Source organism: Phragmites australis, chromosome 7 (genome assembly GCF_958298935.1).
Source record: "Phragmites australis chromosome 7, lpPhrAust1.1, whole genome shotgun sequence".
Classification (NCBI taxonomy): Eukaryota; Viridiplantae; Streptophyta; class Magnoliopsida; order Poales; family Poaceae; genus Phragmites; species Phragmites australis.
Genome location: NC_084927.1, coordinates 504,983 through 510,982, shown reverse-complemented (window position 1 = coordinate 510,982; position 6,000 = coordinate 504,983).

Here is a 6,000-nt window from a genome sequence, read left to right as displayed (position 1 = left end):
GTAACTAAAGGTATGACATTATCAATAGAGTTTTATGGACTAACCCGTGTGCGATGTACTTGAGAATAAGTGGGTTAGGTTCTATATGAAGATTGACAATATGCATGAAGGCTAATAAGTTACGTGTGGAGATCAAATAACTTAAGGTACAAAAGTTATCAATTAGGTTTTATGGATTAACCCATGTGTTTTGTGCTTGAGAGTGAGTTGGGTTTAGGATACATAAGAAGGTATAAGTTGAATTGAAATCATATATACCAAGAATGAAGAACAAGAGTTGACTCTATATTTGATAAAGTGAATTCCTTGAATATGTCGAATATAAAGTGGTTTTCTATGGCAAGATGTTGAAAGGCAAGCAAGACTCGGCTACAATGGACCATGCGATGGTGACTGACAAGCAAATGACTTGACGCTGAAGGACCAAGGCGGTGGTGAAGGCGAGTGAAGCCTTTGCGCTAATGGACTGTGTGAGGTAATGAGAAGCTATGAGTGATTTGCATCAATCATATGAAGAATCAATAATAGATAGAGTGAAGAATATATGAAAGTTGGCAACCCTCAAGGTTTGAATGAAAGAAACGGTACTTAAAAGTTATTGAAAGGCTCAAAGTGGTTCAAACGAGTTTTATCTTTGTATTTGAGTATAGGTATGCTGTAAAATTAAGAGGGATGCAACGTCGAGCTAATTGTCGTGTCTAAGTGCTCAAGAGTTTCTAACTAAACCCAAAGTGTGAGTTAACTTTGAAAATCCAGTGCAGAATATGTGGAAGTGTCCGAATTGGGTTTCAGAGTGTTTCTATTTTGATCCAATGTGGTTGAGGTCATAAATTCAGTTAGGATGTGTATCCCTCTTAATAAGCTTTCCATAGAGTCCAAAATCATCAAAATCGGATTTCGGGATCAAAAGTTATTGCCATTATTCAAGGGTCAGTTCTGTTGAACTCGGATACTCCGGGTTGTCCGGAGTCTCCAGGTGAGGTTCCAAGACGAGTGGTCTGTTAAGGATTTTTTGGTTTAACCGGATACTCCGGATTGGCCGGAGACTTCGTGTTTAGCTCCGAGCCAGGTGGTATGTTAGAGCCTAAATGTTTCACCCGAATACTCCAGGTTGGCTGGAGTCTCCAGGATGAGCTCCGGCCAGGGCTCTCGGTTATGTGTTCTAGTACTAACCTGGATACTCCAGGTTGACCTGGATAATCTGGGTCAGTACAAAAAGCTATGTAACGGCTAGTTTTTAGAGTTGGGTATAAATACCCCCTCACCCCCTCCTTTGGTTGTTGCTGCTTGGGCACGAAAGAAAAATATTTTAGAGCCAAAAGAACTCCTCCCCACTCCAATCTAGTGTGTGATTTGAGAAGAAAAGTGAGTTGGGTTGAGAGATTGCAAGTTTGAGTGGAAGTGATCGTATATCCCATCTTGAGCACTTGAGTTCATCGACAAGAAGTTCATCATTGCGTTTGTTACTCCTGGAGCTTAGAGCTCCCAGCCGGCTAGGTGTCGCCGGCAAGCACCCAAGGTTGTGATGTGCAGCGGGAAGTTTGTGAAAGCTTCGATTTCGCCTCCGCAAGGGAAGAAATCAAGAGTGGATCGAGGAAACTGGTTGAAAGAGACCTGTCTCGTTGGAGCTTCCTCAACGGAGACGTAGGATTAATGGTGGTGAATCCGAACTTCAGAAAACAAATCTTATGTCTCCTCTCTTGTTCCCTTACTTTTGAGTTCTTGCTCCATATTTGTGGATTTTGCTCGATCTACTTGTTCGTGTATATTTGATTATAGGTTCTCCGTAGATCTACTTGGAACCCTTAATTGGAACACACGACTTTATTTAGTTTGAGTTAGAACTGTTTAAGCCTTGTTTAATTTCAGTTTTGAGCTCGTTTCTGTACAGAACCCGGAGGGTCCGGATTTTCCCGGAGGTTCCAGAACTGTACAACCCGAAGGTAAACACTGTTTTCAGCTGTTTTCAATTAGCGTTTTTTGCATATATTTTTCTAGAATTGAGTAATCTTTGTCAACTTTCACACTTATTTAGGGTGATTGTGCGCTAGTTGAGCCTAACATATTTAGGTTTTTCACTTGTGAAAAATTCGTTAGTTTATATTCCGCTGCAAGTTTAGGCCAACGGTAAAAGGGGAAGAATTTTGTAAAAACAACTATTCACCTCCCCTCTAGGCGATATCATTGTCCTTTCATCTATAAGTTTTAGTAGTTAAATCTGAGGTATCTGACATGATAGTTGATATAATTATGGAGTCTAAATATGCTACTTTTTTTAGAGCATATTTCCTATGAAGGATATACATAACACTTCTAGTCAAACCTATTAGATAATTCCTGAACCTACCGTATCACTTGAGTATTCTGAACATACACATGAGTTAGTTCCTAAGGAGGATGACAGTGAGTCTCCAGAGCCAAAGGATAATAAAATCCTTTGGTGATGATTTTGCTGTGTACCTTGTAGATGATACTTCCAAGTCGATTTCAGAAGCTTATGCATCTCCAGATGCAGACTACTGGAAGGAGGCTATTCGTAGTGAGATGGATTCCATTCTCGCTAATGGAACTTGGGAAGTCACAGATCGACCTTATGGTTGTAAACCTGTATGTTGTAAGTGGGTGTTCAAAAAGAAGCTTAGACCTGATAGTACTATTGAAAAGTATAAGGTTTGACTTGTGGCTAAGGGTTATACCAAAAAGAAGGCGAAGATTTCTTTGATACTTATTCACCTGTCGCTAGACTGACCATGATAAGATTACTACTTTCCTTAGCTACCTTACATGATCTTCTCGTTCATCAGATGGATGTTAAGATAACTTTTCTTAATGGAGAGTTGGATGAGGAGATCTATATTGATCAGTCTGATGAGTTTGTATTAGAAGGTTAGGAGGACAAGGTATGTAAGTTGCTAAAATCTTTGTATGGTCTCAAACAAGCTCCTAAGCAATGGCATGAGAAGTTCGATAGAACTTTAACATCTGCTTGCTTTGCAGTTAATGAAGCTAATATATATGTATATTATCGCCAAGGTGGGGTGAGGGAGTTATTCTGTGTCTGTATGTTGATGACATCTTGATTTTTGGGACAAATATTGATGTGATTAATGAGGTTAAGTCATCTTTGTCGTGAAATTTTGATATAAAAGATCTGGGAGAGGCTAATGTGATTTTAAACATCAAGCTGGTCAAATGTGAGAATGGGATTTCACTTTCACAATCCCATTATGTGGAAAAGATCTTGAGCTGCTTTAACTACATGGATAACACGATCACTCCAACATCTTATGATCCTAGTGTTAGAACTCACAGCATTACACATAACCACTGTTGAGGCAGAATGACTGCGTAAACTCTTGATGGATTTGCCAGTGGTTGAAAAATCGATATCGACTATCCTTATGAACTGTTATAATTAAACGGTCATTATCAAAGTGAACAGTTCTAATGATAATATGAAATCCTCAAGACATGTAAAGAGAAGATTAAAATCTGTCAGAAAGTTGAGAAACTCTGGAGTGATATCGTTGGACTATAGCCAAACAGCTAAGAATCTGACAGATCAATTTACCAATGGACCATCACAGAATGTGATAGATAACACATCGAAGGAGATGGGTATGAGACCCATGTGAATTATATTATAGTAGTAACTCAACCTATATAACCGAAGATCCTGTGAATTAGGACCTGAGAAAAACAAGCTATTGGTTAACTGAAGGAGAGTACCACACAACCCACTTGAGTGAAGATGTAATACTCTCAAAATCTGTAAGGTAGGGTGGCTATTGCCTCAATGTGTTATGTTGGCTTTAATTAGGGAAGATGTTATCCTATAGTGCATTCTTGAAAGAACACACCTATATGAGCCTGACTGTTGGTCGCAGTCTATGAGACTTGGGTGGTCTCTAATTAACTCATGAAGAGAACATGGAGTATGACTTATATGCTCCACCCGCGGGGTAGCCTACTGGCAGCCGAGTATCAGTTATGATTTTAAGTGAAACTTATTTGCATAAAACTTGTAATTCAAGGCGTAGTCTATTGTCCAAGTTGTGAATGAGTGTAACTTAATATTCTAGGTGAATGTTCAACCCTAACAGATCTCCATCGAAATACTAGTATATCAAACAATATTGAGAAAAAGACAAATCTTCGTGGGACTTTGAGATCTGGTGGGGGATTGTTAGAATATATGGGCTTGACCCATTATATTTGTGCAATTCCAAATAAATCTCAAAGGCTCGACCATGTGAGGGTGGTGTGTTTATTATAGCCCCTCCTTGCTAGTGGAGGTGGAGAGAATCCAGCTTAAAAGAGTTTCTCTCCTTCTTCCACTTAGTCTGTGTGGATGAGAGGACTAGAAGAACACATGCGCACTCACTCGCCTCGCCTCGTCAGGCCAGGCCGAGCCGTGGTTGAGGCTGAGGGCACGGGCGAACGGTACCTGCGTGAATGGTCCACCGAAATCGGGTCCAGTTGCTTGCGCAGGTGTGGCCTCCTTTTGTTGTTTTATTCTTTTTGCTGCGTGGGCAAACGGATAAATATACGGAAATTGTGTTGGTTAAGAGTCCGATCATCGCGCGTAACAGAGTCCGATTATGACGTGTCCCACGCGATCCTCCCTCTATATATATCTGCTAGCTGCCATCACAAAGAATAGACGCATACACACAATTAAAGTTTTGCCAATTTCTCTCTACTGCACCGTCGTACATGGTCTACTCCATCTTGCTACGTCGGCGTGCACCGACAAATGGTAGAGCAGGTCTTCGGAACCCGTCGCTCTTAGAATCTTGCACGAGAAGATGACGAATAAGGTTTTTAGGAAGCGCTTGCCGCAATTGCTCATGATCTGTTTTCTCTACATCATCATATTCTACTTCGTCTACTTTGCCACTATCGTCACTTTCTGCTTCATCGTGATCAATTTCGACTACTTCATCTTCGCCATCGCCTACTGTATCGACATCATGTGTGCCTCTGCATCTAACGTCGCTATCAGGTACGTAGATTGCAATCTATGCTAGTCAAATGTTTAGTTGAGTGAACTAGTTGATATACTACTCGAGTGTTTTAGTTGATATATTACTCGAGTGAGCTAGTTGAGATCCTTCTCGAGTGTCTAGTCGGGGCTCATTGGAGTTAATCGGAATTGTACTCAAATCTAGTTGAGGCTCGTCAGAGCTAGTCGATATCGATTATTTGTATCCGTTCTTATTCATGTTATATAAAAATTGAATTAATTTAAATCTAAAATGCTATATTATTTCCAACACCTGCCTCCGATTATTTCTCTACCGTACCTTCCGTTTGCGTCCACAAAGCATCCTTTGACTTGGACATATGGATTGGCCGGGACGACGGCAGGATGCTGCATCTAGCCATGGCAGCATCCATTGGGGTAGTTCGATTGATACTCCTACTGGCAAGTTTGCCAGCGGTATCGGCTTCTTGGGCTGCATCTTTACCGATGCCAGGCCGCAACTTATTAGCTGGGCTCGTCTTCAGCAGTCACCACCTTGTTTATGTTCCTATTGCAGTACTTCATTGATTTAGTCACCAGTTACCACCTCGTTGGGGACGCAGAATGGTTCAAACATAGCTTGTAAATTGTAATGGATTCTGTACGACATCATGGAACCTGAAAAGCAGATAAATATCGTGGCTCTGAATCTTCCATTTTCTGTGTTCTTAATAAGATGCAATTTGGATAGTAGCAAGCTACATATATGGCATAATTCTGACGTGATGCTTGCAAAAAAAGTAGCAAGTAGCAACGAAACCAGCTCAAAATTATCCAAAGTTGAGCACTGGTGCAGCTGGTGTATCGGTTCCATTATTGTATCTATCTTTGCTCGTACCTTGATCAGTAGTTGTTGCTACATAATCTTGGGACCCAGTACAAATACTTGCTTCATGCTGGATGGCACAAAACTTTGATATCTTGATATTTGAAAAGCATTAAGAGATTCAGATCTCATTGATACAATCAGGTTA